The sequence below is a fragment of the Ambystoma mexicanum genome, chromosome 5p, assembly GCF_040938575.1.
Source record: "Ambystoma mexicanum isolate Mex_15411 chromosome 5p, UKY_AmexF1_1, whole genome shotgun sequence".
In the NCBI taxonomy this organism is placed as follows: Eukaryota; Metazoa; Chordata; class Amphibia; order Caudata; family Ambystomatidae; genus Ambystoma; species Ambystoma mexicanum.
The window spans coordinates 716183773-716211096 of record NC_090930.1 but is presented as its reverse complement, the minus strand read 5'-3'; the positions used below and the strand labels follow the sequence as shown (position 1 = coordinate 716211096).

The 27324-nt window shown below is 54.6% G+C and overlaps 24 non-coding genes across 24 annotated transcripts; 12 read left to right on the top strand and 12 right to left on the bottom strand.

Moving 5' to 3' along the window:
- Window positions 1-521: 521 nt before the first annotated feature.
- TRNAL-UAA (transfer RNA leucine (anticodon UAA)) lies at window positions 522-604 on the top strand. The gene has a single exon. It is a non-coding gene; the product is annotated as a tRNA-Leu (tRNA).
- Window positions 605-1508: 904 nt separating this feature from the next.
- Window positions 1509-1580, bottom strand: TRNAE-CUC (transfer RNA glutamic acid (anticodon CUC)). Its single transcript has one exon. It is a non-coding gene; the product is annotated as a tRNA-Glu (tRNA).
- Window positions 1581-2861: 1281 nt separating this feature from the next.
- TRNAL-UAA (transfer RNA leucine (anticodon UAA)) lies at window positions 2862-2944 on the top strand. The gene has a single exon. It is a non-coding gene; the product is annotated as a tRNA-Leu (tRNA).
- A 2262-nt stretch (window positions 2945-5206) lies between these two features.
- On the top strand, window positions 5207-5289 carry TRNAL-UAA (transfer RNA leucine (anticodon UAA)). The gene has a single exon. It is a non-coding gene; the product is annotated as a tRNA-Leu (tRNA).
- Window positions 5290-6193: 904 nt separating this feature from the next.
- Window positions 6194-6265, bottom strand: TRNAE-CUC (transfer RNA glutamic acid (anticodon CUC)). The gene has a single exon. It is a non-coding gene; the product is annotated as a tRNA-Glu (tRNA).
- Window positions 6266-6605: 340 nt separating this feature from the next.
- TRNAE-CUC (transfer RNA glutamic acid (anticodon CUC)) lies at window positions 6606-6677 on the bottom strand. Its single transcript has one exon. It is a non-coding gene; the product is annotated as a tRNA-Glu (tRNA).
- An 897-nt stretch (window positions 6678-7574) lies between these two features.
- On the top strand, window positions 7575-7657 carry TRNAL-UAA (transfer RNA leucine (anticodon UAA)). The gene has a single exon. It is a non-coding gene; the product is annotated as a tRNA-Leu (tRNA).
- Window positions 7658-8560: 903 nt separating this feature from the next.
- TRNAE-CUC (transfer RNA glutamic acid (anticodon CUC)) lies at window positions 8561-8632 on the bottom strand. Its single transcript has one exon. It is a non-coding gene; the product is annotated as a tRNA-Glu (tRNA).
- A 1281-nt stretch (window positions 8633-9913) lies between these two features.
- On the top strand, window positions 9914-9996 carry TRNAL-UAA (transfer RNA leucine (anticodon UAA)). Its single transcript has one exon. It is a non-coding gene; the product is annotated as a tRNA-Leu (tRNA).
- A 915-nt stretch (window positions 9997-10911) lies between these two features.
- On the bottom strand, window positions 10912-10983 carry TRNAE-CUC (transfer RNA glutamic acid (anticodon CUC)). Its single transcript has one exon. It is a non-coding gene; the product is annotated as a tRNA-Glu (tRNA).
- A 340-nt stretch (window positions 10984-11323) lies between these two features.
- TRNAE-CUC (transfer RNA glutamic acid (anticodon CUC)) lies at window positions 11324-11395 on the bottom strand. Its single transcript has one exon. It is a non-coding gene; the product is annotated as a tRNA-Glu (tRNA).
- An 890-nt stretch (window positions 11396-12285) lies between these two features.
- Window positions 12286-12368, top strand: TRNAL-UAA (transfer RNA leucine (anticodon UAA)). Its single transcript has one exon. It is a non-coding gene; the product is annotated as a tRNA-Leu (tRNA).
- Window positions 12369-13272: 904 nt separating this feature from the next.
- TRNAE-CUC (transfer RNA glutamic acid (anticodon CUC)) lies at window positions 13273-13344 on the bottom strand. Its single transcript has one exon. It is a non-coding gene; the product is annotated as a tRNA-Glu (tRNA).
- A 1281-nt stretch (window positions 13345-14625) lies between these two features.
- TRNAL-UAA (transfer RNA leucine (anticodon UAA)) lies at window positions 14626-14708 on the top strand. Its single transcript has one exon. It is a non-coding gene; the product is annotated as a tRNA-Leu (tRNA).
- Window positions 14709-16970: 2262 nt separating this feature from the next.
- On the top strand, window positions 16971-17053 carry TRNAL-UAA (transfer RNA leucine (anticodon UAA)). The gene has a single exon. It is a non-coding gene; the product is annotated as a tRNA-Leu (tRNA).
- A 904-nt stretch (window positions 17054-17957) lies between these two features.
- Window positions 17958-18029, bottom strand: TRNAE-CUC (transfer RNA glutamic acid (anticodon CUC)). Its single transcript has one exon. It is a non-coding gene; the product is annotated as a tRNA-Glu (tRNA).
- Window positions 18030-19329: 1300 nt separating this feature from the next.
- On the top strand, window positions 19330-19412 carry TRNAL-UAA (transfer RNA leucine (anticodon UAA)). The gene has a single exon. It is a non-coding gene; the product is annotated as a tRNA-Leu (tRNA).
- A 1316-nt stretch (window positions 19413-20728) lies between these two features.
- TRNAE-CUC (transfer RNA glutamic acid (anticodon CUC)) lies at window positions 20729-20800 on the bottom strand. Its single transcript has one exon. It is a non-coding gene; the product is annotated as a tRNA-Glu (tRNA).
- Window positions 20801-21690: 890 nt separating this feature from the next.
- TRNAL-UAA (transfer RNA leucine (anticodon UAA)) lies at window positions 21691-21773 on the top strand. The gene has a single exon. It is a non-coding gene; the product is annotated as a tRNA-Leu (tRNA).
- A 904-nt stretch (window positions 21774-22677) lies between these two features.
- TRNAE-CUC (transfer RNA glutamic acid (anticodon CUC)) lies at window positions 22678-22749 on the bottom strand. Its single transcript has one exon. It is a non-coding gene; the product is annotated as a tRNA-Glu (tRNA).
- A 340-nt stretch (window positions 22750-23089) lies between these two features.
- Window positions 23090-23161, bottom strand: TRNAE-CUC (transfer RNA glutamic acid (anticodon CUC)). Its single transcript has one exon. It is a non-coding gene; the product is annotated as a tRNA-Glu (tRNA).
- Window positions 23162-24055: 894 nt separating this feature from the next.
- On the top strand, window positions 24056-24138 carry TRNAL-UAA (transfer RNA leucine (anticodon UAA)). The gene has a single exon. It is a non-coding gene; the product is annotated as a tRNA-Leu (tRNA).
- Window positions 24139-25454: 1316 nt separating this feature from the next.
- On the bottom strand, window positions 25455-25526 carry TRNAE-CUC (transfer RNA glutamic acid (anticodon CUC)). The gene has a single exon. It is a non-coding gene; the product is annotated as a tRNA-Glu (tRNA).
- A 902-nt stretch (window positions 25527-26428) lies between these two features.
- On the top strand, window positions 26429-26511 carry TRNAL-UAA (transfer RNA leucine (anticodon UAA)). The gene has a single exon. It is a non-coding gene; the product is annotated as a tRNA-Leu (tRNA).
- Window positions 26512-27324: the final 813 nt, after the last annotated feature.

Genomic DNA, 27324 nt, shown 5'->3' with positions numbered 1-27324 from the left:
TAGGAGAACTGCTTCGTGGGAGAGCACGTTTATTAAAAGGCGGCAGGCCATGATTGCCTGCGAGACACAGCAGGGTTACCATGCAGAGTTCAAAGGGGGCTTTGCTTGTACAGCAAGTGCCGGAGGGCAAGAAGGGATGACATAGGAGCTGCCCTTTTTTCGGGCTCGCACACCAAGGCCTGCACCAGCCTTCGAGGCTCAGCCTGCCTCTGGACTGCCCTAGACCACCTTTACTCAAAGCACACACTCTGGTCGGGGACTCGAAGCCAGGCCCGTGGCAGTGAAAGCACCAAATCCTCACCACTAGGCCACCGGGGAAACGACTGCAGCACCCGGGAGGTTTCCGCAACCGTACTTGCAGTCAGCTGGAGGCTATTGTAATGCTGTTAAGTGAGAGACGTTTGCCGCTCGCAAGCCAATTCCATCCAACCTCCTGCAGGGGGCACTCTGGGCTGGTTTTCCACTTGTTCGCCTGCTGCTGAAACAGCAAAGATTCAATTCGAAGCCCTTTGCAGCAGCTCACCAGGATGGCCGAGTGGTTAAGGCGTTGGACTTAAGATCCAATGGACAAGTGTCCGCGTGGGTTCGAGCCCCACTCCTGGTACAGGTTTTTACTCTTCTTACCTAAATGCGGCAGCAGCTTCGCACAAGCCCTTTCCTGCTGTCTGTAGGCAGTGCCCCTACCTCAAAGCCCTGAGGCTTGAGTTCACCTGAAAAGAGCAACAAGGAATCGTTGCCCGTAGACTCTTTTCCTGGAAAACCTTTGCATTTTTGTACCATGTCCCTCGCATCCCAAGCTTAAGCCGCCAAAGTTGGCAGAGCTTGTGCAACCCCGCCAACAGCCCTACCACCCCAAAAGAAAATTGGGCAGGGATTCCCGCCTCCGCTTCCGAAACGGGCTTCCAAACGGGCGATGCCCTGACGGGTCAGCCAGTCACCGTCTAGGCCCGGTACACCCCTGTGAATAATAGAGCGTCCAACCTCAAATCAGGCTACAGGGCCCTTCAGCCCATAGAAGGAGAACCTGTCAACAAACGGGGCGAGGGCAATGCTCGGGCCCCTTGCGAAGCCTTTGCCAAGCTCCAAAGGCTGCACTTTCCCAGCAGACCACAGCTCTGTATGCAAATCAAGCAGCTACGACCCCTCCCTCCCCTGCTTTTCTCCTCCAAACCGGTACGCAACCATTTCTGCAGCCCTCTCCCCCAGGGTCCCGGGCAAGGTCTTGGTCTGATGAGGCTAGGGATGGTGGGCGAGCTCGGCTTTGGCAGGGCGACAGGACTAATATTTTCTCTACAGCTTTGGAAGAAAGAAAGCTTCCTTTTTGGGGCACAGGCCCACTTCTAGCGGCGACAGCTTCCGGTAAGGGACCATGCTGAAAAGATGCTTGGAGTTACCGCCAGGGGAGCCACGCCGCTATTGCCTGTGAGTGAAGCTACATTTGAAAGAAATATTTTTTGAGACGCAGTTGTTTGAATTTCTGTAAAAATGTCATTCAGTAAAAGCCTCTCTTCCCTGACCGGGAATCGAACCCGGGCCGCGGCGGTGAGAGCGCCGAATCCTAACCACTAGACCACCAGGGAGACTGCTGGACAGCTCGGGAAGGCCGGGCAGTGGTGTCCGAGTGCACAATGCCTGCAGGTGCCTCAAAGGCCAGTCCATTGGGGGACTGGGAAGAGAGGGGGAGGGCCGAGCAGATAGGTTCTCTCCAGCGGTGAAAAAGGAAGCTGCCTTTTTTGCGTCAAGGGCAGTCTTTCCGCAGCGACAGGAGAATGAATGGGACTCTGCCATAAACACGTTTTGCGTCGCGCTGAGGGCACTTCCTCCATTTTGTGCACGCAAATCTGCATCTGGGAGCAAGATTTCCGGTCGCCAGTTAACTGCATTGCTGTAAATAAAAATGTCAGTTGTTAAAAGAGCTCCTTCCCTGACCGGGAATCGAACCCGGGCCGCGGCTAGACCACCAGGGACGGTGGGTGCACCCCGTTGCGTGTCGCTCAGATGGTGGCGTCCGAGTCCAAAGGCTGAGGGCCTCTGCTACAATGGGCACCAGTGCCTGCAGGTCTTCGGGGGCCGTTTCTGCTAATAAATAAATAAATAAAGAAATAAAGAAAGAAAGAAAGAAAGAAAACAAAAACACTTGTGATGGTCTGCGAAAAGGGGAGCTTAGAGATTGAAGACAGCATCACTTTGGGAACGTTTGCGCTTTCACTTCCAAGCGCTGATATTCCTGTCTTGCTCTCCTGAAAGGACAGCCTTCCTCGCTATGAGCTTTTGTGGGTCAGTGCTGAAGCTCCCCCTAGAGGCTGCCGCTGAAGATGCACACTCACAACTAACCCTCCTTAGGAGAACTGCTTCGTGGGAGAGCACGTTTATTAAAAGGCGGCAGGCCATGATTGCCTGCGAGACACAGCAGGGTTACCATGCAGAGTTCAAAGGGGGCTTTGCTTGTACAGCAAGTGCCGGAGGGCAAGAAGGGATGACATAGGAGCTGCCCTTTTTTCGGGCTCGCACACCAAGGCCTGCACCAGCCTTCGAGGCTCAGCCTGCCTCTGGACTGCCCTAGACCACCTTTACTCAAAGCACACACTCTGGTCGGGGACTCGAAGCCAGGCCCGTGGCAGTGAAAGCACCAAATCCTCACCACTAGGCCACCGGGGAAACGACTGCAGCACCCGGGAGGTTTCCGCAACCGTACTTGCAGTCAGCTGGAGGCTATTGTAATGCTGTTAAGTGAGAGACGTTTGCCGCTCGCAAGCCAATTCCATCCAACCTCCTGCAGGGGGCACTCTGGGCTGGTTTTCCACTTGTTCGCCTGCTGCTGAAACAGCAAAGATTCAATTCGAAGCCCTTTGCAGCAGCTCACCAGGATGGCCGAGTGGTTAAGGCGTTGGACTTAAGATCCAATGGACAAGTGTCCGCGTGGGTTCGAGCCCCACTCCTGGTACAGGTTTTTACTCTTCTTACCTAAATGCGGCAGCAGCTTCGCACAAGCCCTTTCCTGCTGTCTGTAGGCAGTGCCCCTACCTCAAAGCCCTGAGGCTTGAGTTCACCTGAAAAGAGCAACAAGGAATCGTTGCCCGTAGACTCTTTTCCTGGAAAACCTTTGCATTTTTGTACCATGTCCCTCGCATCCCAAGCTTAAGCCGCCAAAGTTGGCAGAGCTTGTGCAACCCCGCCAACAGCCCTACCACCCCAAAAGAAAATTGGGCAGGGATTCCCGCCTCCGCTTCCGAAACGGGCTTCCAAACGGGCGATGCCCTGACGGGTCAGCCAGTCACCGTCTAGGCCCGGTACACCCCTGTGAATAATAGAGCGTCCAACCTCAAATCAGGCTACAGGGCCCTTCAGCCCATAGAAGGAGAACCTGTCAACAAACGGGGCGAGGGCAATGCTCGGGCCCCTTGCGAAGCCTTTGCCAAGCTCCAAAGGCTGCACTTTCCCAGCAGACCACAGCTCTGTATGCAAATCAAGCAGCTACGACCCCTCCCTCCCCTGCTTTTCTCCTCCAAACCGGTACGCAACCATTTCTGCAGCCCTCTGCCCCAGGGTCCCGGGCAAGGTCTTGGTCTGATGAGGCTAGGGATGGTGGGCGAGCTCGGCTTTGGCAGGGCGACAGGACTAATATTTTCTCTACAGCTTTGGAAGAAAGAAAGCTTCCTTTTTGGGGCACAGGCCCACTTCTAGCGGCGACAGCTTCCGGTAAGGGACCATGCTGAAAAGATGCTTGGAGTTACCGCCAGGGGAGCCACGCCGCTATTGCCTGTGAGTGAAGCTACATTTGAAAGAAATATTTTTTGAGACGCAGTTGTTTGAATTTCTGTAAAAATGTCATTCAGTAAAAGCCTCTCTTCCCTGACCGGGAATCGAACCCGGGCCGCGGCCGAATCCTAACCACTAGACCACCAGGGAGACCGCTGGACAGCTCGGGAAGGCCGGGCAGTGGTGTCCGAGTGCACAATGCCTGCAGGTGCCTCAAAGGCCAGTCCATTGGGGGACTGGGAAGAGAGGGGGAGGGCCGAGCAGATAGGTTCTCTCCAGCGGTGAAAAAGGAAGCTGCCTTTTTTGCGTCAAGGGCAGTCTTTCCGCAGCGTCAGGAGAATGAATGGGACTCTGCCATAAACACGTTTTGCGTCGCGCTGAGGGCACTTCCTCCATTTTGTGCACGCAAATCTGCATCTGGGAGCAAGATTTCCGGTCGCCAGTTAACTGCATTGCTGTAAATAAAAATGTCAGTTGTTAAAAGAGCTCCTTCCCTGACCGGGAATCGAACCCGGGCCGCGGCGGTGAATCCTAACCACTAGACCACCAGGGACGGTGGGTGCACCCCGTTGCGTGTCGCTCAGATGGTGGCGTCCGAGTCCAAAGGCTGAGGGCCTCTGCTACAATGGGCACCAGTGCCTGCAGGTCTTCGGGGGCCGTTTCTGCTAATAAATAAATAAATAAAGAAATAAAGAAAGAAAGAAAGAAAGAAAACAAAAACACTTGTGATGGTCTGCGAAAAGGGGAGCTTAGAGATTGAAGACAGCATCACTTTGGGAACGTTTGCGCTTTCACTTCCAAGCGCTGATATTCCTGTCTTGCTCTCCTGAAAGGACAGCCTTCCTCGCTATGAGCTTTTGTGGGTCAGTGCTGAAGCTCCCCCTAGAGGCTGCCGCTGAAGATGCACACTCACAACTAACCCTCCTTAGGAGAACTGCTTCGTGGGAGAGCACGTTTATTAAAAGGCGGCAGGCCATGATTGCCTGCGAGACACAGCAGGGTTACCATGCAGAGTTCAAAGGGGGCTTTGCTTGTACAGCAAGTGCCGGAGGGCAAGAAGGGATGACATAGGAGCTGCCCTTTTTTCGGGCTCGCACACCAAGGCCTGCACCAGCCTTCGAGGCTCAGCCTGCCTCTGGACTGCCCTAGACCACCTTTACTCAAAGCACACACTCTGGTCGGGGACTCGAAGCCAGGCCCGTGGCAGTGAAAGCACCAAATCCTCACCACTAGGCCACCGGGGAAACGACTGCAGCACCCGGGAGGTTTCCGCAACCGTACTTGCAGTCAGCTGGAGGCTATTGTAATGCTGTTAAGTGAGAGACGTTTGCCGCTCGCAAGCCAATTCCATCCAACCTCCTGCAGGGGGCACTCTGGGCTGGTTTTCCACTTGTTCGCCTGCTGCTGAAACAGCAAAGATTCAATTCGAAGCCCTTTGCAGCAGCTCACCAGGATGGCCGAGTGGTTAAGGCGTTGGACTTAAGATCCAATGGACAAGTGTCCGCGTGGGTTCGAGCCCCACTCCTGGTACAGGTTTTTACTCTTCTTACCTAAATGCGGCAGCAGCTTCGCACAAGCCCTTTCCTGCTGTCTGTAGGCAGTGCCCCTACCTCAAAGCCCTGAGGCTTGAGTTCACCTGAAAAGAGCAATAAGGAATCGTTGCCCGTAGACTCTTTTCCTGGAAAACCTTTGCATTTTTGTACCATGTCCCTCGCATCCCAAGCTTAAGCCGCCAAAGTTGGCAGAGCTTGTGCAACCCCGCCAACAGCCCTACCACCCCAAAAGAAAATTGGGCAGGGATTCCCGCCTCCGCTTCCGAAACGGGCTTCCAAACGGGCGATGCCCTGACGGGTCAGCCAGTCACCGTCTAGGCCCGGTACACCCCTGTGAATAATAGAGCGTCCAACCTCAAATCAGGCTACAGGGCCCTTCAGCCCATAGAAGGAGAACCTGTCAACAAACGGGGCGAGGGCAATGCTCGGGCCCCTTGCGAAGCCTTTGCCAAGCTCCAAAGGCTGCACTTTCCCAGCAGACCACAGCTCTGTATGCAAATCAAGCAGCTACGACCCCTCCCTCCCCTGCTTTTCTCCTCCAAACCGGTACGCAACCATTTCTGCAGCCCTCTGCCCCAGGGTCCCGGGCAAGGTCTTGGTCTGATGAGGCTAGGGATGGTGGGCGAGCTCGGCTTTGGCAGGGCGACAGGACTAATATTTTCTCTACAGCTTTGGAAGAAAGAAAGCTTCCTTTTTGGGGCACAGGCCCACTTCTAGCGGCGACAGCTTCCGGTAAGGGACCATGCTGAAAAGATGCTTGGAGTTACCGCCAGGGGAGCCACGCCGCTATTGCCTGTGAGTGAAGCTACATTTGAAAGAAATATTTTTTGAGACGCAGTTGTTTGAATTTCTGTAAAAATGTCATTCAGTAAAAGCCTCTCTTCCCTGACCGGGAATCGAACCCGGGCCGCGGCGGTGAGAGCGCCGAATCCTAATCACTAGACCACCAGGGAGACCGCTGGACAGCTCGGGAAGGCCGGGCAGTGGTGTCCGAGTGCACAATGCCTGCAGGTGCCTCAAAGGCCAGTCCATTGGGGGACTGGGAAGAGAGGGGGAGGGCCGAGCAGATAGGTTCTCTCCAGCGGTGAAAAAGGAAGCTGCCTTTTTTGCGTCAAGGGCAGTCTTTCCGCAGCGACAGGAGAATGAATGGGACTCTGCCATAAACACGTTTTGCGTCGCGCTGAGGGCACTTCCTCCATTTTGTGCACGCAAATCTGCATCTGGGAGCAAGATTTCCGGTCGCCAGTTAACTGCATTGCTGTAAATAAAAATGTCAGTTGTTAAAAGAGCTCCTTCCCTGACCGGGAATCGAACCCGGGCCGCGGCGGTGAGAGCGCCGAATCCTAACCACTAGACCACCCGGGACGGTGGGTGCACCCCGTTGCGTGTCGCTCAGATGGTGGCGTCCGAGTCCAAAGGCTGAGGGCCTCTGCTACAATGGGCACCAGTGCCTGCAGGTCTTCGGGGCCGTTTCTGCTAATAAATAAATACATAAAGAAATAAAGAAAGAAAGAAAGAAAGAAAGAAAACAAAAACACTTGTGATGGTCTGCGAAAAGGGGAGCTTAGAGATTGAAGACAGCATCACTTTGGGAACGTTTGCGCTTTCACTTCCAAGCGCTGATATTCCTGTCTTGCTCTCCTGAAAGGACAGCCTTCCTCGCTATGAGCTTTTGTGGGTCAGTGCTGAAGCTCCCCCTAGAGGCTGCCGCTGAAGATGCACACTCACAACTAACCCTCCTTAGGAGAACTGCTTCGTGGGAGAGCACGTTTATTAAAAGGCGGCAGGCCATGATTGCCTGCGAGACACAGCAGGGTTACCATGCAGAGTTCAAAGGGGGCTTTGCTTGTACAGCAAGTGCCGGAGGGCAAGAAGGGATGACATAGGAGCTGCCCTTTTTTCGGGCTCGCACACCAAGGCCTGCACCAGCCTTCGAGGCTCAGCCTGCCTCTGGACTGCCCTAGACCACCTTTACTCAAAGCACACACTCTGGTCGGGGACTCGAAGCCAGGCCCGTGGCAGTGAAAGCACCAAATCCTCACCACTAGGCCACCGGGGAAACGACTGCAGCACCCGGGAGGTTTCCGCAACCGTACTTGCAGTCAGCTGGAGGCTATTGTAATGCTGTTAAGTGAGAGACGTTTGCCGCTCGCAAGCCAATTCCATCCAACCTCCTGCAGGGGGCACTCTGGGCTGGTTTTCCACTTGTTCGCCTGCTGCTGAAACAGCAAAGATTCAATTCGAAGCCCTTTGCAGCAGCTCACCAGGATGGCCGAGTGGTTAAGGCGTTGGACTTAAGATCCAATGGACAAGTGTCCGCGTGGGTTCGAGCCCCACTCCTGGTACAGGTTTTTACTCTTCTTACCTAAATGCGGCAGCAGCTTCGCACAAGCCCTTTCCTGCTGTCTGTAGGCAGTGCCCCTACCTCAAAGCCCTGAGGCTTGAGTTCACCTGAAAAGAGCAACAAGGAATCGTTGCCCGTAGACTCTTTTCCTGGAAAACCTTTGCATTTTTGTACCATGTCCCTCGCATCCCAAGCTTAAGCCGCCAAAGTTGGCAGAGCTTGTGCAACCCCGCCAACAGCCCTACCACCCCAAAAGAAATTTGGGCAGGGATTCCCGCTCCGCTTCCGAAACGGGCTTCCAAACGGGCGATGCCCTGACGGGTCAGCCAGTCACCGTCTAGGCCCGGTACACCCCTGTGAATAATAGAGCGTCCAACCTCAAATCAGGCTACAGGGCCCTTCAGCCCATAGAAGGAGAACCTGTCAACAAACGGGGCGAGGGCAATGCTCGGGCCCCTTGCGAAGCCTTTGCCAAGCTCCAAAGGCTGCACTTTCCCAGCAGACCACAGCTCTGTATGCAAATCAAGCAGCTACGACCCCTCCCTCCCCTGCTTTTCTCCTCCAAACCGGTACGCAACCATTTCTGCAGCCCTCTGCCCCAGGGTCCCGGGCAAGGTCTTGGTCTGATGAGGCTAGGGATGGTGGGCGAGCTCGGCTTTGGCAGGGCGACAGGACTAATATTTTCTCTACAGCTTTGGAAGAAAGAAAGCTTCCTTTTTGGGGCACAGGCCCACTTCTAGCGGCGACAGCTTCCGGTAAGGGACCATGCTGAAAAGATGCTTGGAGTTACCGCCAGGGGAGCCACGCCGCTATTGCCTGTGAGTGAAGCTACATTTTAAAGAAATATTTTTTGAGACGCAGTTGTTTGAATTTCTGTAAAAATGTCATTCAGTAAAAGCCTCTCTTCCCTGACCGGGAATCGAACCCGGGCCGCGGCAGTGAGAGCGCCGAATCCTAACCACTAGACCACCAGGGAGACCGCTGGACAGCTCGGGAAGGCCGGGCAGTGGTGTCCGAGTGCACAATGCCTGCAGGTGCCTCAAAGGCCAGTCCATTGGGGGACTGGGAAGAGAGGGGGAGGGCCGAGCAGATAGGTTCTCTCCAGCGGTGAAAAAGGAAGCTGCCTTTTTTGCGTCAAGGGCAGTCTTTCCGCAGCGACAGGAGAATGAATGGGACTCTGCCATAAACACGTTTTGCGTCGCGCTGAGGGCACTTCCTCCATTTTGTGCACGCAAATCTGCATCTGGGAGCAAGATTTCCGGTCGCCAGTTAACTGCATTGCTGTAAATAAAAATGTCAGTTGTTAAAAGAGCTCCTTCCCTGACCGGGAATCGAACCCGGGCCGTGGCTAGACCACCAGGGACGGTGGGTGCACCCCGTTGCGTGTCGCTCAGATGGTGGCGTCCGAGTCCAAAGGCTGAGGGCCTCTGCTACAATGGGCACCAGTGCCTGCAGGTCTTCGGGGGCCGTTTCTGCTAATAAATAAATAAATAAAGAAATAAAGAAAGAAAGAAAGAAAGAAAACAAAAACACTTGTGATGGTCTGCGAAAAGGGGAGCTTAGAGATTGAAGACAGCATCACTTTGGGAACGTTTGCGCTTTCACTTCCAAGCGCTGATATTCCTGTCTTGCTCTCCTGAAAGGACAGCCTTCCTCGCTATGAGCTTTTGTGGGTCAGTGCTGAAGCTCCCCCTAGAGGCTGCCGCTGAAGATGCACACTCACAACTAACCCTCCTTAGGAGAACTGCTTCGTGGGAGAGCACGTTTATTAAAAGGCGGCAGGCCATGATTGCCTGCGAGACACAGCAGGGTTACCATGCAGAGTTCAAAGGGGGCTTTGCTTGTACAGCAAGTGCCGGAGGGCAAGAAGGGATGACATAGGAGCTGCCCTTTTTTCGGGCTCGCACACCAAGGCCTGCACCAGCCTTCGAGGCTCAGCCTGCCTCTGGACTGCCCTAGACCACCTTTACTCAAAGCACACACTCTGGTCGGGGACTCGAAGCCAGGCCCGTGGCAGTGAAAGCACCAAATCCTCACCACTAGGCCACCGGGGAAACGACTGCAGCACCCGGGAGGTTTCCGCAACCGTACTTGCAGTCAGCTGGAGGCTATTGTAATGCTGTTAAGTGAGAGACGTTTGCCGCTCGCAAGCCAATTCCATCCAACCTCCTGCAGGGGGCACTCTGGGCTGGTTTTCCACTTGTTCGCCTGCTGCTGAAACAGCAAAGATTCAATTCGAAGCCCTTTGCAGCAGCTCACCAGGATGGCCGAGTGGTTAAGGCGTTGGACTTAAGATCCAATGGACAAGTGTCCGCGTGGGTTCGAGCCCCACTCCTGGTACAGCTTTTTACTCTTCTTACCTAAATGCGGCAGCAGCTTCGCACAAGCCCTTTCCTGCTGTCTGTAGGCAGTGCCCCTACCTCAAAGCCCTGAGGCTTGAGTTCACCTGAAAAGAGCAACAAGGAATCGTTGCCCGTAGACTCTTTTCCTGGAAAACCTTTGCATTTTTGTACCATGTCCCTCGCATCCCAAGCTTAAGCCGCCAAAGTTGGCAGAGCTTGTGCAACCCCGCCAACAGCCCTACCACCCCAAAAGAAAATTGGGCAGGGATTCCCGCCTCCGCTTCCTCACGGCTTCCGAAACAGGCTTCCAAACGGGCGATGCCCTGACGGGTCAGCCAGTCACCGTCTAGGCCCGGTACACCCCTGTGAATAATAGAGCGTCCAACCTCAAATCAGGCTACAGGGCCCTTCAGCCCATAGAAGGAGAACCTGTCAACAAACGGGGCGAGGGCAATGCTCGGGCCCCTTGCGAAGCCTTTGCCAAGCTCCAAAGGCTGCACTTTCCCAGCAGACCACAGCTCTGTATGCAAATCAAGCAGCTACGACCCCTCCCTCCCCTGCTTTTCTCCTCCAAACCGGTACGCAACCATTTCTGCAGCCCTCTGCCCCAGGGTCCCGGGCAAGGTCTTGGTCTGATGAGGCTAGGGATGGTGGGCGAGCTCGGCTTTGGCAGGGCGACAGGACTAATATTTTCTCTACAGCTTTGGAAGAAAGAAAGCTTCCTTTTTGGGGCACAGGCCCACTTCTAGCGGCGACAGCTTCCGGTAAGGGACCATGCTGAAAAGATGCTTGGAGTTACCGCCAGGGGAGCCACGCCGCTATTGCCTGTGAGTGAAGCTACATTTGAAAGAAATATTTTTTGAGACGCAGTTGTTTGAATTTCTGTAAAAATGTCATTCAGTAAAAGCCTCTCTTCCCTGACCGGGAATCGAACCCGGGCCGCGGCGGTGAGAGCGCCGAATCCTAACCACTAGACCACCAGGGAGACCGCTGGACAACTCGGGAAGGCCGGGCAGTGGTGTCCGAGTGCACAATGCCTGCAGGTGCCTCAAAGGCCAGTCCATTGGGGGACTGGGAAGAGAGGGGGAGGGCCGAGCAGATAGGTTCTCTCCAGCGGTGAAAAAGGAAGCTGCCTTTTTTGCGTCAAGGGCAGTCTTTCCGCAGCGACAGGAGAATGAATGGGACTCTGCCATAAACACGTTTTGCGTCGCGCTGAGGGCACTTCCTCCATTTTGTGCACGCAAATCTGCATCTGGGAGCAAGATTTCCGGTCGCCAGTTAACTGCATTGCTGTAAATAAAAATGTCAGTTGTTAAAAGAGCTCCTTCCCTGACCGGGAATCGAACCCGGGCCGCGGCGGTGAGAGCGCCGAATCCTAACCACTAGACCACCAGGGACGGTGGGTGCACCCCGTTGCGTGTCGCTCAGATGGTGGCGTCCGAGTCCAAAGGCTGAGGGCCTCTGCTACAATGGGCACCAGTGCCTGCAGGTCTTCGGGGGCCGTTTCTGCTAATAAATAAAGAAATAAAGAAAGAAAGAAAGAAAGAAAGAAAACAAAAACACTTGTGATGGTCTGCGAAAAGGGGAGCTTAGAGATTGAAGACAGCATCACTTTGGGAACGTTTGCGCTTTCACTTCCAAGCGCTGATATTCCTGTCTTGCTCTCCTGAAAGGACAGCCTTCCTCGCTATGAGCTTTTGTGGGTCAGTGCTGAAGCTCCCCCTAGAGGCTGCCGCTGAAGATGCACACTCACAACTAACCCTCCTTAGGAGAACTGCTTCGTGGGAGAGCACGTTTATTAAAAGGCGGCAGGCCATGATTGCCTGCGAGACACAGCAGGGTTACCATGCAGAGTTCAAAGGGGGCTTTGCTTGTACAGCAAGTGCCGGAGGGCAAGAAGGGATGACATAGGAGCTGCCCTTTTTTCGGGCTCGCACACCAAGGCCTGCACCAGCCTTCGAGGCTCAGCCTGCCTCTGGACTGCCCTAGACCACCTTTACTCAAAGCACACACTCTGGTCGGGGACTCGAAGCCAGGCCCGTGGCAGTGAAAGCACCAAATCCTCACCACTAGGCCACCGGGGAAACGACTGCAGCACCCGGGAGGTTTCCGCAACCGTACTTGCAGTCAGCTGGAGGCTATTGTAATGCTGTTAAGTGAGAGACGTTTGCCGCTCGCAAGCCAATTCCATCCAACCTCCTGCAGGGGGCACTCTGGGCTGGTTTTCCACTTGTTCGCCTGCTGCTGAAACAGCAAAGATTCAATTCGAAGCCCTTTGCAGCAGCTCACCAGGATGGCCGAGTGGTTAAGGCGTTGGACTTAAGATCCAATGGACAAGTGTCCGCGTGGGTTCGAGCCCCACTCCTGGTACAGGTTTTTACTCTTCTTACCTAAATGCGGCAGCAGCTTCGCACAAGCCCTTTCCTGCTGTCTGTAGGCAGTGCCCCTACCTCAAAGCCCTGAGGCTTGAGTTCACCTGAAAAGAGCAACAAGGAATCGTTGCCCGTAGACTCTTTTCCTGGAAAACCTTTGCATTTTTGTACCATGTCCCTCGCATCCCAAGCTTAAGCCGCCAAAGTTGGCAGAGCTTGTGCAACCCCGCCAACAGCCCTACCACCCCAAAAGAAAATTGGGCAGGGATTCCCGCCTCCGCTTCCGAAACGGGCTTCCAAACGGGCGATGCCCTGACGGGTCAGCCAGTCACCGTCTAGGCCCGGTACACCCCTGTGAATAATAGAGCGTCCAACCTCAAATCAGGCTACAGGGCCCTTCAGCCCATAGAAGGAGAACCTGTCAACAAACGGGGCGAGGGCAATGCTCGGGCCCCTTGCGAAGCCTTTGCCAAGCTCCAAAGGCTGCACTTTCCCAGCAGACCACAGCTCTGTATGCAAATCAAGCAGCTACGACCCCTCCCTCCCCTGCTTTTCTCCTCCAAACCGGTACGCAACCATTTCTGCAGCCCTCTGCCCCAGGGTCCCGGGCAAGGTCTTGGTCTGATGAGGCTAGGGATGGTGGGCGAGCTCGGCTTTGGCAGGGCGACAGGACTAATATTTTCTCTACAGCTTTGGAAGAAAGAAAGCTTCCTTTTTGGGGCACAGGCCCACTTCTAGCGGCGACAGCTTCCGGTAAGGGACCATGCTGAAAAGATGCTTGGAGTTACCGCCAGGGGAGCCACGCCGCTATTGCCTGTGAGTGAAGCTACATTTGAAAGAAATATTTTTTGAGACGCAGTTGTTTGAATTTCTGTAAAAATGTCATTCAGTAAAAGCCTCTCTTCCCTGACCGGGAATCGAACCCGGGCCGCGGCGGTGAGAGCGCCGAATCCTAACCACTAGACCACCAGGGAGACTGCTGGACAGCTCGGGAAGGCCGGGCAGTGGTGTCCGAGTGCACAATGCCTGCAGGTGCCTCAAAGGCCAGTCCATTGGGGGACTGGGAAGAGAGGGGGAGGGCCGAGCAGATAGGTTCTCTCCAGCGGTGAAAAAGGAAGCTGCCTTTTTTGCGTCAAGGGCAGTCTTTCCGCAGCGACAGGAGAATGAATGGGACTCTGCCATAAACACGTTTTGCGTCGCGCTGAGGGCACTTCCTCCATTTTGTGCACGCAAATCTGCATCTGGGAGCAAGATTTCCGGTCGCCAGTTAACTGCATTGCTGTAAATAAAAATGTCAGTTGTTAAAAGAGCTCCTTCCCTGACCGGGAATCGAACCCGGGCCGCGGCTAGACCACCAGGGACGGTGGGTGCACCCCGTTGCGTGTCGCTCAGATGGTGGCGTCCGAGTCCAAAGGCTGAGGGCCTCTGCTACAATGGGCACCAGTGCCTGCAGGTCTTCGGGGGCCGTTTCTGCTAATAAATAAATAAATAAAGAAATAAAGAAAGAAAGAAAGAAAGAAAACAAAAACACTTGTGATGGTCTGCGAAAAGGGGAGCTTAGAGATTGAAGACAGCATCACTTTGGGAACGTTTGCGCTTTCACTTCCAAGCGCTGATATTCCTGTCTTGCTCTCCTGAAAGGACAGCCTTCCTCGCTATGAGCTTTTGTGGGTCAGTGCTGAAGCTCCCCCTAGAGGCTGCCGCTGAAGATGCACACTCACAACTAACCCTCCTTAGGAGAACTGCTTCGTGGGAGAGCACGTTTATTAAAAGGCGGCAGGCCATGATTGCCTGCGAGACACAGCAGGGTTACCATGCAGAGTTCAAAGGGGGCTTTGCTTGTACAGCAAGTGCCGGAGGGCAAGAAGGGATGACATAGGAGCTGCCCTTTTTTCGGGCTCGCACACCAAGGCCTGCACCAGCCTTCGAGGCTCAGCCTGCCTCTGGACTGCCCTAGACCACCTTTACTCAAAGCACACACTCTGGTCGGGGACTCGAAGCCAGGCCCGTGGCAGTGAAAGCACCAAATCCTCACCACTAGGCCACCGGGGAAACGACTGCAGCACCCGGGAGGTTTCCGCAACCGTACTTGCAGTCAGCTGGAGGCTATTGTAATGCTGTTAAGTGAGAGACGTTTGCCGCTCGCAAGCCAATTCCATCCAACCTCCTGCAGGGGGCACTCTGGGCTGGTTTTCCACTTGTTCGCCTGCTGCTGAAACAGCAAAGATTCAATTCGAAGCCCTTTGCAGCAGCTCACCAGGATGGCCGAGTGGTTAAGGCGTTGGACTTAAGATCCAATGGACAAGTGTCCGCGTGGGTTCGAGCCCCACTCCTGGTACAGGTTTTTACTCTTCTTACCTAAATGCGGCAGCAGCTTCGCACAAGCCCTTTCCTGCTGTCTGTAGGCAGTGCCCCTACCTCAAAGCCCTGAGGCTTGAGTTCACCTGAAAAGAGCAACAAGGAATCGTTGCCCGTAGACTCTTTTCCTGGAAAACCTTTGCATTTTTGTACCATGTCCCTCGCATCCCAAGCTTAAGCCGCCAAAGTTGGCAGAGCTTGTGCAACCCCGCCAACAGCCCTACCACCCCAAAAGAAAATTGGGCAGGGATTCCCGCCTCCGCTTCCGAAACGGGCTTCCAAACGGGCGATGCCCTGACGGGTCAGCCAGTCACCGTCTAGGCCCGGTACACCCCTGTGAATAATAGAGCGTCCAACCTCAAATCAGGCTACAGGGCCCTTCAGCCCATAGAAGGAGAACCTGTCAACAAACGGGGCGAGGGCAATGCTCGGGCCCCTTGCGAAGCCTTTGCCAAGCTCCAAAGGCTGCACTTTCCCAGCAGACCACAGCTCTGTATGCAAATCAAGCAGCTACGACCCCTCCCTCCCCTGCTTTTCTCCTCCAAACCGGTACGCAACCATTTCTGCAGCCCTCTGCCCCAGGGTCCCGGGCAAGGTCTTGGTCTGATGAGGCTAGGGATGGTGGGCGAGCTCGGCTTTGGCAGGGCGACAGGACTAATATTTTCTCTACAGCTTTGGAAGAAAGAAAGCTTCCTTTTTGGGGCACAGGCCCACTTCTAGCGGCGACAGCTTCCGGTAAGGGACCATGCTGAAAAGATGCTTGGAGTTACCGCCAGGGGAGCCACGCCGCTATTGCCTGTGAGTGAAGCTACATTTGAAAGAAATATTTTTTGAGACGCAGTTGTTTGAATTTCTGTAAAAATGTCATTCAGTAAAAGCCTCTCTTCCCTGACCGGGAATCGAACCCGGGCCGCGGCCGAATCCTAACCACTAGACCACCAGGGAGACCGCTGGACAGCTCGGGAAGGCCGGGCAGTGGTGTCCGAGTGCACAATGCCTGCAGGTGCCTCAAAGGCCAGTCCATTGGGGGACTGGGAAGAGAGGGGGAGGGCCGAGCAGATAGGTTCTCTCCAGCGGTGAAAAAGGAAGCTGCCTTTTTTGCGTCAAGGGCAGTCTTTCCGCAGCGTCAGGAGAATGAATGGGACTCTGCCATAAACACGTTTTGCGTCGCGCTGAGGGCACTTCCTCCATTTTGTGCACGCAAATCTGCATCTGGGAGCAAGATTTCCGGTCGCCAGTTAACTGCATTGCTGTAAATAAAAATGTCAGTTGTTAAAAGAGCTCCTTCCCTGACCGGGAATCGAACCCGGGCCGCGGCGGTGAATCCTAACCACTAGACCACCAGGGACGGTGGGTGCACCCCGTTGCGTGTCGCTCAGATGGTGGCGTCCGAGTCCAAAGGCTGAGGGCCTCTGCTACAATGGGCACCAGTGCCTGCAGGTCTTCGGGGGCCGTTTCTGCTAATAAATAAATAAATAAAGAAATAAAGAAAGAAAGAAAGAAAGAAAACAAAAACACTTGTGATGGTCTGCGAAAAGGGGAGCTTAGAGATTGAAGACAGCATCACTTTGGGAACGTTTGCGCTTTCACTTCCAAGCGCTGATATTCCTGTCTTGCTCTCCTGAAAGGACAGCCTTCCTCGCTATGAGCTTTTGTGGGTCAGTGCTGAAGCTCCCCCTAGAGGCTGCCGCTGAAGATGCACACTCACAACTAACCCTCCTTAGGAGAACTGCTTCGTGGGAGAGCACGTTTATTAAAAGGCGGCAGGCCATGATTGCCTGCGAGACACAGCAGGGTTACCATGCAGAGTTCAAAGGGGGCTTTGCTTGTACAGCAAGTGCCGGAGGGCAAGAAGGGATGACATAGGAGCTGCCCTTTTTTCGGGCTCGCACACCAAGGCCTGCACCAGCCTTCGAGGCTCAGCCTGCCTCTGGACTGCCCTAGACCACCTTTACTCAAAGCACACACTCTGGTCGGGGACTCGAAGCCAGGCCCGTGGCAGTGAAAGCACCAAATCCTCACCACTAGGCCACCGGGGAAACGACTGCAGCACCCGGGAGGTTTCCGCAACCGTACTTGCAGTCAGCTGGAGGCTATTGTAATGCTGTTAAGTGAGAGACGTTTGCCGCTCGCAAGCCAATTCCATCCAACCTCCTGCAGGGGGCACTCTGGGCTGGTTTTCCACTTGTTCGCCTGCTGCTGAAACAGCAAAGATTCAATTCGAAGCCCTTTGCAGCAGCTCACCAGGATGGCCGAGTGGTTAAGGCGTTGGACTTAAGATCCAATGGACAAGTGTCCGCGTGGGTTCGAGCCCCACTCCTGGTACAGGTTTTTACTCTTCTTACCTAAATGCGGCAGCAGCTTCGCACAAGCCCTTTCCTGCTGTCTGTAGGCAGTGCCCCTACCTCAAAGCCCTGAGGCTTGAGTTCACCTGAAAAGAGCAATAAGGAATCGTTGCCCGTAGACTCTTTTCCTGGAAAACCTTTGCATTTTTGTACCATGTCCCTCGCATCCCAAGCTTAAGCCGCCAAAGTTGGCAGAGCTTGTGCAACCCCGCCAACAGCCCTACCACCCCAAAAGAAAATTGGGCAGGGATTCCCGCCTCCGCTTCCGAAACGGGCTTCCAAACGGGCGATGCCCTGACGGGTCAGCCAGTCACCGTCTAGGCCCGGTACACCCCTGTGAATAATAGAGCGTCCAACCTCAAATCAGGCTACAGGGCCCTTCAGCCCATAGAAGGAGAACCTGTCAACAAACGGGGCGAGGGCAATGCTCGGGCCCCTTGCGAAGCCTTTGCCAAGCTCCAAAGGCTGCACTTTCCCAGCAGACCACAGCTCTGTATGCAAATCAAGCAGCTACGACCCCTCCCTCCCCTGCTTTTCTCCTCCAAACCGGTACGCAACCATTTCTGCAGCCCTCTGCCCCAGGGTCCCGGGCAAGGTCTTGGTCTGATGAGGCTAGGGATGGTGGGCGAGCTCGGCTTTGGCAGGGCGACAGGACTAATATTTTCTCTACAGCTTTGGAAGAAAGAAAGCTTCCTTTTTGGGGCACAGGCCCACTTCTAGCGGCGACAGCTTCCGGTAAGGGACCATGCTGAAAAGATGCTTGGAGTTACCGCCAGGGGAGCCACGCCGCTATTGCCTGTGAGTGAAGCTACATTTGAAAGAAATATTTTTTGAGACGCAGTTGTTTGAATTTCTGTAAAAATGTCATTCAGTAAAAGCCTCTCTTCCCTGACCGGGAATCGAACCCGGGCCGCGGCGGTGAGAGCGCCGAATCCTAATCACTAGACCACCAGGGAGACCGCTGGACAGCTCGGGAAGGCCGGGCAGTGGTGTCCGAGTGCACAATGCCTGCAGGTGCCTCAAAGGCCAGTCCATTGGGGGACTGGGAAGAGAGGGGGAGGGCCGAGCAGATAGGTTCTCTCCAGCGGTGAAAAAGGAAGCTGCCTTTTTTGCGTCAAGGGCAGTCTTTCCGCAGCGACAGGAGAATGAATGGGACTCTGCCATAAACACGTTTTGCGTCGCGCTGAGGGCACTTCCTCCATTTTGTGCACGCAAATCTGCATCTGGGAGCAAGATTTCCGGTCGCCAGTTAACTGCATTGCTGTAAATAAAAATGTCAGTTGTTAAAAGAGCTCCTTCCCTGACCGGGAATCGAACCCGGGCCGCGGCGCCGAATCCTAACCACTAGACCACCCGGGACGGTGGGTGCACCCCGTTGCGTGTCGCTCAGATGGTGGCGTCCGAGTCCAAAGGCTGAGGGCCTCTGCTACAATGGGCACCAGTGCCTGCAGGTCTTCGGGGCCGTTTCTGCTAATAAATAAATACATAAAGAAATAAAGAAAGAAAGAAAGAAAGAAAGAAAACAAAAACACTTGTGATGGTCTGCGAAAAGGGGAGCTTAGAGATTGAAGACAGCATCACTTTGGGAACGTTTGCGCTTTCACTTCCAAGCGCTGATATTCCTGTCTTGCTCTCCTGAAAGGACAGCCTTCCTCGCTATGAGCTTTTGTGGGTCAGTGCTGAAGCTCCCCCTAGAGGCTGCCGCTGAAGATGCACACTCACAACTAACCCTCCTTAGGAGAACTGCTTCGTGGGAGAGCACGTTTATTAAAAGGCGGCAGGCCATGATTGCCTGCGAGACACAGCAGGGTTACCATGCAGAGTTCAAAGGGGGCTTTGCTTGTACAGCAAGTGCCGGAGGGCAAGAAGGGATGACATAGGAGCTGCCCTTTTTTCGGGCTCGCACACCAAGGCCTGCACCAGCCTTCGAGGCTCAGCCTGCCTCTGGACTGCCCTAGACCACCTTTACTCAAAGCACACACTCTGGTCGGGGACTCGAAGCCAGGCCCGTGGCAGTGAAAGCACCAAATCCTCACCACTAGGCCACCGGGGAAACGACTGCAGCACCCGGGAGGTTTCCGCAACCGTACTTGCAGTCAGCTGGAGGCTATTGTAATGCTGTTAAGTGAGAGACGTTTGCCGCTCGCAAGCCAATTCCATCCAACCTCCTGCAGGGGGCACTCTGGGCTGGTTTTCCACTTGTTCGCCTGCTGCTGAAACAGCAAAGATTCAATTCGAAGCCCTTTGCAGCAGCTCACCAGGATGGCCGAGTGGTTAAGGCGTTGGACTTAAGATCCAATGGACAAGTGTCCGCGTGGGTTCGAGCCCCACTCCTGGTACAGGTTTTTACTCTTCTTACCTAAATGCGGCAGCAGCTTCGCACAAGCCCTTTCCTGCTGTCTGTAGGCAGTGCCCCTACCTCAAAGCCCTGAGGCTTGAGTTCACCTGAAAAGAGCAACAAGGAATCGTTGCCCGTAGACTCTTTTCCTGGAAAACCTTTGCATTTTTGTACCATGTCCCTCGCATCCCAAGCTTAAGCCGCCAAAGTTGGCAGAGCTTGTGCAACCCCGCCAACAGCCCTACCACCCCAAAAGAAAATTGGGCAGGGATTCCCGCCTCCGCTTCCTCACGGCTTCCGAAACAGGCTTCCAAACGGGCGATGCCCTGACGGGTCAGCCAGTCACCGTCTAGGCCCGGTACACCCCTGTGAATAATAGAGCGTCCAACCTCAAATCAGGCTACAGGGCCCTTCAGCCCATAGAAGGAGAACCTGTCAACAAACGGGGCGAGGGCAATGCTCGGGCCCCTTGCGAAGCCTTTGCCAAGCTCCAAAGGCTGCACTTTCCCAGCAGACCACAGCTCTGTATGCAAATCAAGCAGCTACGACCCCTCCCTCCCCTGCTTTTCTCCTCCAAACCGGTACGCAACCATTTCTGCAGCCCTCTGCCCCAGGGTCCCGGGCAAGGTCTTGGTCTGATGAGGCTAGGGATGGTGGGCGAGCTCGGCTTTGGCAGGGCGACAGGACTAATATTTTCTCTACAGCTTTGGAAGAAAGAAAGCTTCCTTTTTGGGGCACAGGCCCACTTCTAGCGGCGACAGCTTCCGGTAAGGGACCATGCTGAAAAGATGCTTGGAGTTACCGCCAGGGGAGCCACGCCGCTATTGCCTGTGAGTGAAGCTACATTTGAAAGAAATATTTTTTGAGACGCAGTTGTTTGAATTTCTGTAAAAATGTCATTCAGTAAAAGCCTCTCTTCCCTGACCGGGAATCGAACCGGTGAGAGCGCCGAATCCTAACCACTAGACCACCAGGGAGACCGCTGGACAACTCGGGAAGGCCGGGCAGTGGTGTCCGAGTGCACAATGCCTGCAGGTGCCTCAAAGGCCAGTCCATTGGGGGACTGGGAAGAGAGGGGGAGGGCCGAGCAGATAGGTTCTCTCCAGCGGTGAAAAAGGAAGCTGCCTTTTTTGCGTCAAGGGCAGTCTTTCCGCAGCGACAGGAGAATGAATGGGACTCTGCCATAAACACGTTTTGCGTCGCGCTGAGGGCACTTCCTCCATTTTGTGCACGCAAATCTGCATCTGGGAGCAAGATTTCCGGTCGCCAGTTAACTGCATTGCTGTAAATAAAAATGTCAGTTGTTAAAAGAGCTCCTTCCCTGACCGGGAATCGAACCCGGGCCGCGGCGGTGAGAGCTCCGAATCCTAACCACTAGACCACCAGGGACGGTGGGTGCACCCCGTTGCGTGTCGCTCAGATGGTGGCGTCCGAGTCCAAAGGCTGAGGGCCTCTGCTACAATGGGCACCAGTGCCTGCAGGTCTTCGGGGGCCGTTTCTGCTAATAAATAAAGAAATAAAGAAAGAAAGAAAGAAAGAAAGAAAACAAAAACACTTGTGATGGTCTGCGAAAAGGGGAGCTTAGAGATTGAAGACAGCATCACTTTGGGAACGTTTGCGCTTTCACTTCCAAGCGCTGATATTCCTGTCTTGCTCTCCTGAAAGGACAGCCTTCCTCGCTATGAGCTTTTGTGGGTCAGTGCTGAAGCTCCCCCTAGAGGCTGCCGCTGAAGATGCACACTCACAACTAACCCTCCTTAGGAGAACTGCTTCGTGGGAGAGCACGTTTATTAAAAGGCGGCAGGCCATGATTGCCTGCGAGACACAGCAGGGTTACCATGCAGAGTTCAAAGGGGGCTTTGCTTGTACAGCAAGTGCCGGAGGGCAAGAAGGGATGACATAGGAGCTGCCCTTTTTTCGGGCTCGCACACCAAGGCCTGCACCAGCCTTCGAGGCTCAGCCTGCCTCTGGACTGCCCTAGACCACCTTTACTCAAAGCACACACTCTGGTCGGGGACTCGAAGCCAGGCCCGTGGCAGTGAAAGCACCAAATCCTCACCACTAGGCCACCGGGGAAACGACTGCAGCACCCGGGAGGTTTCCGCAACCGTACTTGCAGTCAGCTGGAGGCTATTGTAATGCTGTTAAGTGAGAGACGTTTGCCGCTCGCAAGCCAATTCCATCCAACCTCCTGCAGGGGGCACTCTGGGCTGGTTTTCCACTTGTTCGCCTGCTGCTGAAACAGCAAAGATTCAATTCGAAGCCCTTTGCAGCAGCTCACCAGGATGGCCGAGTGGTTAAGGCGTTGGACTTAAGATCCAATGGACAAGTGTCTGCGTGGGTTCGAGCCCCACTCCTGGTACAGGTTTTTACTCTTCTTACCTAAATGCGGCAGCAGCTTCGCACAAGCCCTTTCCTGCTGTCTGTAGGCAGTGCCCCTACCTCAAAGCCCTGAGGCTTGAGTTCACCTGAAAAGAGCAACAAGGAATCGTTGCCCGTAGACTCTTTTCCTGGAAAACCTTTGCATTTTTGTACCATGTCCCTCGCATCCCAAGCTTAAGCCGCCAAAGTTGGCAGAGCTTGTGCAACCCCGCCAACAGCCCTACCACCCCAAAAGAAAATTGGGCAGGGATTCCCGCCTCCGCTTCCGAAACGGGCTTCCAAACGGGCGATGCCCTGACGGGTCAGCCAGTCACCGTCTAGGCCCGGTACACCCCTGTGAATAATAGAGCGTCCAACCTCAAATCAGGCTACAGGGCCCTTCAGCCCATAGAAGGAGAACCTGTCAACAAACGGGGCGAGGGCAATGCTCGGGCCCCTTGCGAAGCCTTTGCCAAGCTCCAAAGGCTGCACTTTCCCAGCAGACCACAGCTCTGTATGCAAATCAAGCAGCTACGACCCCTCCCTCCCCTGCTTTTCTCCTCCAAACCGGTACGCAACCATTTCTGCAGCCCTCTGCCCCAGGGTCCCGGGCAAGGTCTTGGTCTGATGAGGCTAGGGATGGTGGGCGAGCTCGGCTTTGGCAGGGCGACAGGACTAATATTTTCTCTACAGCTTTGGAAGAAAGAAAGCTTCCTTTTTGGGGCACAGGCCCACTTCTAGCGGCGACAGCTTCCGGTAAGGGACCATGCTGAAAAGATGCTTGGAGTTACCGCCAGGGGAGCCACGCCGCTATTGCCTGTGAGTGAAGCTACATTTGAAAGAAATATTTTTTGAGACGCAGTTGTTTGAATTTCTGTAAAAATGTCATTCAGTAAAAGCCTCTCTTCCCTGACCGGGAATCGAACCCGGGCCGCAGCGGTGAGAGCGCCGAATCCTAACCACTAGACCACCAGGGAGACCGCTGGACAGCTCGGGAAGGCCGGGCAGTGGTGTCCGAGTGCACAATGCCTGCAGGTGCCTCAAAGGCCAGTCCATTGGGGGACTGGGAAGAGAGGGGGAGGGCCGAGCAGATAGGTTCTCTCCAGCGGTGAAAAAGGAAGCTGCCTTTTTTGCGTCAAGGGCAGTCTTTCCGCAGCGACAGGAGAATGAATGGGACTCTGCCATAAACACGTTTTGCGTCGCGCTGAGGGCACTTCCTCCATTTTGTGCACGCAAATCTGCATCTGGGAGCAAGATTTCCGGTCGCCAGTTAACTGCATTGCTGTAAATAAAAATGTCAGTTGTTAAAAGAGCTCCTTCCCTGACCGGGAATCGAACCCGGGCCGCGGCGGTGAGAGCGCCGAATCCTAACCACTAGACCACCAGGGACGGTGGGTGCACCCCGTTGCGTGTCGCTCAGATGGTGGCGTCCGAGTCCAAAGGCTGAGGGCCTCTGCTACAATGGGCACCAGTGCCTGCAGGTCTTCGGGGGCCGTTTCTGCTAATAAATAAATAAATAAAGAAATAAAGAAAGAAAGAAAGAAAGAAAACAAAAACACTTGTGATGGTCTGCGAAAAGGGGAGCTTAGAGATTGAAGACAGCATCACTTTGGGAACGTTTGCGCTTTCACTTCCAAGCGCTGATATTCCTGTCTTGCTCTCCTGAAAGGACAGCCTTCCTCGCTATGAGCTTTTGTGGGTCAGTGCTGAAGCTCCCCCTAGAGGCTGCCGCTGAAGATGCACACTCACAACTAACCCTCCTTAGGAGAACTGCTTCGTGGGAGAGCACGTTTATTAAAAGGCGGCAGGCCATGATTGCCTGCGAGACACAGCAGGGTTACCATGCAGAGTTCAAAGGGGGCTTTGCTTGTACAGCAAGTGCCGGAGGGCAAGAAGGGATGACATAGGAGCTGCCCTTTTTTCGGGCTCGCACACCAAGGCGTGCACCAGCCTTCGAGGCTCAGCCTGCCTCTGGACTGCCCTAGACCACCTTTACTCAAAGCACACACCCTGGTCGGGGACTCGAAGCCAGGCCCGTGGCAGTGAAAGCACCAAATCCTCACCACTAGGCCACCGGGGAAACGACTGCAGCACCCGGGAGGTTTCCGCAACCGTACTTGCAGTCAGCTGGAGGCTATTGTAATGCTGTTAAGTGAGAGACGTTTGCCGCTCGCAAGCCAATTCCATCCAACCTCCTGCAGGGGGCACTCTGGGCTGGTTTTCCACTTGTTCGCCTGCTGCTGAAACAGCAAAGATTCAATTCGAAGCCCTTTGCAGCAGCTCACCAGGATGGCCGAGTGGTTAAGGCGTTGGACTTAAGATCCAATGGACAAGTGTCCGCGTGGGTTCGAGCCCCACTCCTGGTACAGGTTTTTACTCTTCTTACCTAAATGCGGCAGCAGCTTCGCACAAGCCCTTTCCTGCTGTCTGTAGGCAGTGCCCCTACCTCAAAGCCCTGAGGCTTGAGTTCACCTGAAAAGAGCAACAAGGAATCGTTGCCCGTAGACTCTTTTCCTGGAAAACCTTTGCATTTTTGTACCATGTCCCTCGCATCCCAAGCTTAAGCCGCCAAAGTTGGCAGAGCTTGTGCAACCCCGCCAACAGCCCTACCACCCCAAAAGAAAATTGGGCAGGGATTCCCGCCTCCGCTTCCTCACGGCTTCCGAAACGGGCTTCCAAACGGGCGATGCCCTGACGGGTCAGCCAGTCACCGTCTAGGCCCGGTACACCCCTGTGAATAATAGAGCGTCCAACCTCAAATCAGGCTACAGGGCCCTTCAGCCCATAGAAGGAGAACCTGTCAACAAACGGGGCGAGGGCAATGCTCGGGCCCCTTGCGAAGCCTTTGCCAAGCTCCAAAGGCTGCACTTTCCCAGCAGACCACAGCTCTGTATGCAAATCAAGCAGCTACGACCCCTCCCTCCCCTGCTTTTCTCCTCCAAACCGGTACGCAACCATTTCTGCAGCCCTCTGCCCCAGGGTCCCGGGCAAGGTCTTGGTCTGATGAGGCTAGGGATGGTGGGCGAGCTCGGCTTTGGCAGGGCGACAGGACTAATATTTTCTCTACAGCTTTGGAAGAAAGAAAGCTTCCTTTTTGGGGCACAGGCCCACTTCTAGCGGCGACAGCTTCCGGTAAGGGACCATGCTGAAAAGATGCTTGGAGTTACCGCCAGGGGAGCCACGCCGCTATTGCCTGTGAGTGAAGCTACATTTGAAAGAAATATTTTTTGAGACGCAGTTGTTTGAATTTCTGTAAAAATGTCATTCAGTAAAAGCCTCTCTTCCCTGACCGGGAATCGAACCCGGGCCGCGGCCGAATCCTAACCACTAGACCACCAGGGAGACCGCTGGACAGCTCGGGAAGGCCGGGCAGTGGTGTCCGAGTGCACAATGCCTGCAGGTGCCTCAAAGGCCAGTCCATTGGGGGACTGGGAAGAGAGGGGGAGGGCCGAGCAGATAGGTTCTCTCCAGCGGTGAAAAAGGAAGCTGCCTTTTTTGCGTCAAGGGCAGTCTTTCCGCAGCGACAGGAGAATGAATGGGACTCTGCCATAAACACGTTTTGCGTCGCGCTGAGGGCACTTCCTCCATTTTGTGCACGCAAATCTGCATCTGGGAGCAAGATTTCCGGTCGCCAGTTAACTGCATTGCTGTAAATAAAAATGTCAGTTGTTAAAAGAGCTCCTTCCCTGACCGGGAATCGAACCCGGGCCGCGGCGGTGAGAGCGCCGAATCCTAACCACTAGACCACCAGGGACGGTGGGTGCACCCCGTTGCGTGTCGCTCAGATGGTGGCGTCCGAGTCCAAAGGCTGAGGGCCTCTGCTACAATGGGCACCAGTGCCTGCAGGTCTTCGGGGGCCGTTTCTGCTAATAAATAAATAAATAAAGAAATAAAGAAAGAAAGAAAGAAAGAAAGAAAGAAAACAAAAACACTTGTGATGGTCTGCGAAAAGGGGAGCTTAGAGATTGAAGACAGCATCACTTTGGGAACGTTTGCGCTTTCACTTCCAAGCGCTGATATTCCTGTCTTGCTCTCCTGAAAGGACAGCCTTCCTCGCTATGAGCTTTTGTGGGTCAGTGCTGAAGCTCCCCCTAGAGGCTGCCGCTGAAGATGCACACTCACAACTAACCCTCCTTAGGAGAACTGCTTCGTGGGAGAGCACGTTTATTAAAAGGCGGCAGGCCATGATTGCCTGCGAGACACAGCAGGGTTACCATGCAGAGTTCAAAGGGTGCTTTGCTTGTACAGCAAGTGCCGGAGGGCAAGAAGGGATGACATAGGAGCTGCCCTTTTTTCGGGCTCGCACACCAAGGCCTGCACCAGCCTTCGAGGCTCAGCCTGCCTCTGGACTGCCCTAGACCACCTTTACTCAAAGCACACACCCTGGTCGGGGACTCGAAGCCAGGCCCGTGGCAGTGAAAGCACCAAATCCTCACCACTAGGCCACCGGGGAAACGACTGCAGCACCCGGGAGGTTTCCGCAACCGTACTTGCAGTCAGCTGGAGGCTATTGTAATGCTGTTAAGTGAGAGACGTTTGCCGCTCGCAAGCCAATTCCATCCAACCTCCTGCAGGGGGCACTCTGGGCTGGTTTTCCACTTGTTCGCCTGCTGCTGAAACAGCAAAGATTCAATTCGAAGCCCTTTGCAGCAGCTCACCAGGATGGCCGAGTGGTTAAGGCGTTGGACTTAAGATCCAATGGACAAGTGTCCGCGTGGGTTCGAGCCCCACTCCTGGTACAGGTTTTTACTCTTCTTATCTAAATGCGGCAGCAGCTTCGCACAAGCCCTTTCCTGCTGTCTGTAGGCAGTGCCCCTACCTCAAAGCCCTGAGGCTTGAGTTCACCTGAAAAGAGCAACAAGGAATCGTTGCCCGTAGACTCTTTTCCTGGAAAACCTTTGCATTTTTGTACCATGTCCCTCGCATCCCAAGCTTAAGCCGCCAAAGTTGGCAGAGCTTGTGCAACCCCGCCAACAGCCCTACCACCCCAAAAGAAAATTGGGCAGGGATTCCCGCCTCCGCTTCCTCACGGCTTCCGAAACGGGCTTCCAAACGGGCGATGCCCTGACGGGTCAGCCAGTCACCGTCTAGGCCCGGTACACCCCTGTGAATAATAGAGCGTCCAACCTCAAATCAGGCTACAGGGCCCTTCAGCCCATAGAAGGAGAACCTGTCAACAAACGGGGCGAGGGCAATGCTCGGGCCCCTTGCGAAGCCTTTGCCAAGCTCCAAAGGCTGCACTTTCCCAGCAGACCACAGCTCTGTATGCAAATCAAGCAGCTACGACCCCTCCCTCCCCTGCTTTTCTCCTCCAAACCGGTACGCAACCATTTCTGCAGCCCTCTGCCCCAGGGTCCCGGGCAAGGTCTTGGTCTGATGAGGCTAGGGATGGTGGGCGAGCTCGGCTTTGGCAGGGCGACAGGACTAATATTTTCTCTACAGCTTTGGAAGAAAGAAAGCTTCCTTTTTGGGGCACAGGCCCACTTCTAGCGGCGACAGCTTCCGGTAAGGGACCATGCTGAAAAGATGCTTGGAGTTACCGCCAGGGGAGC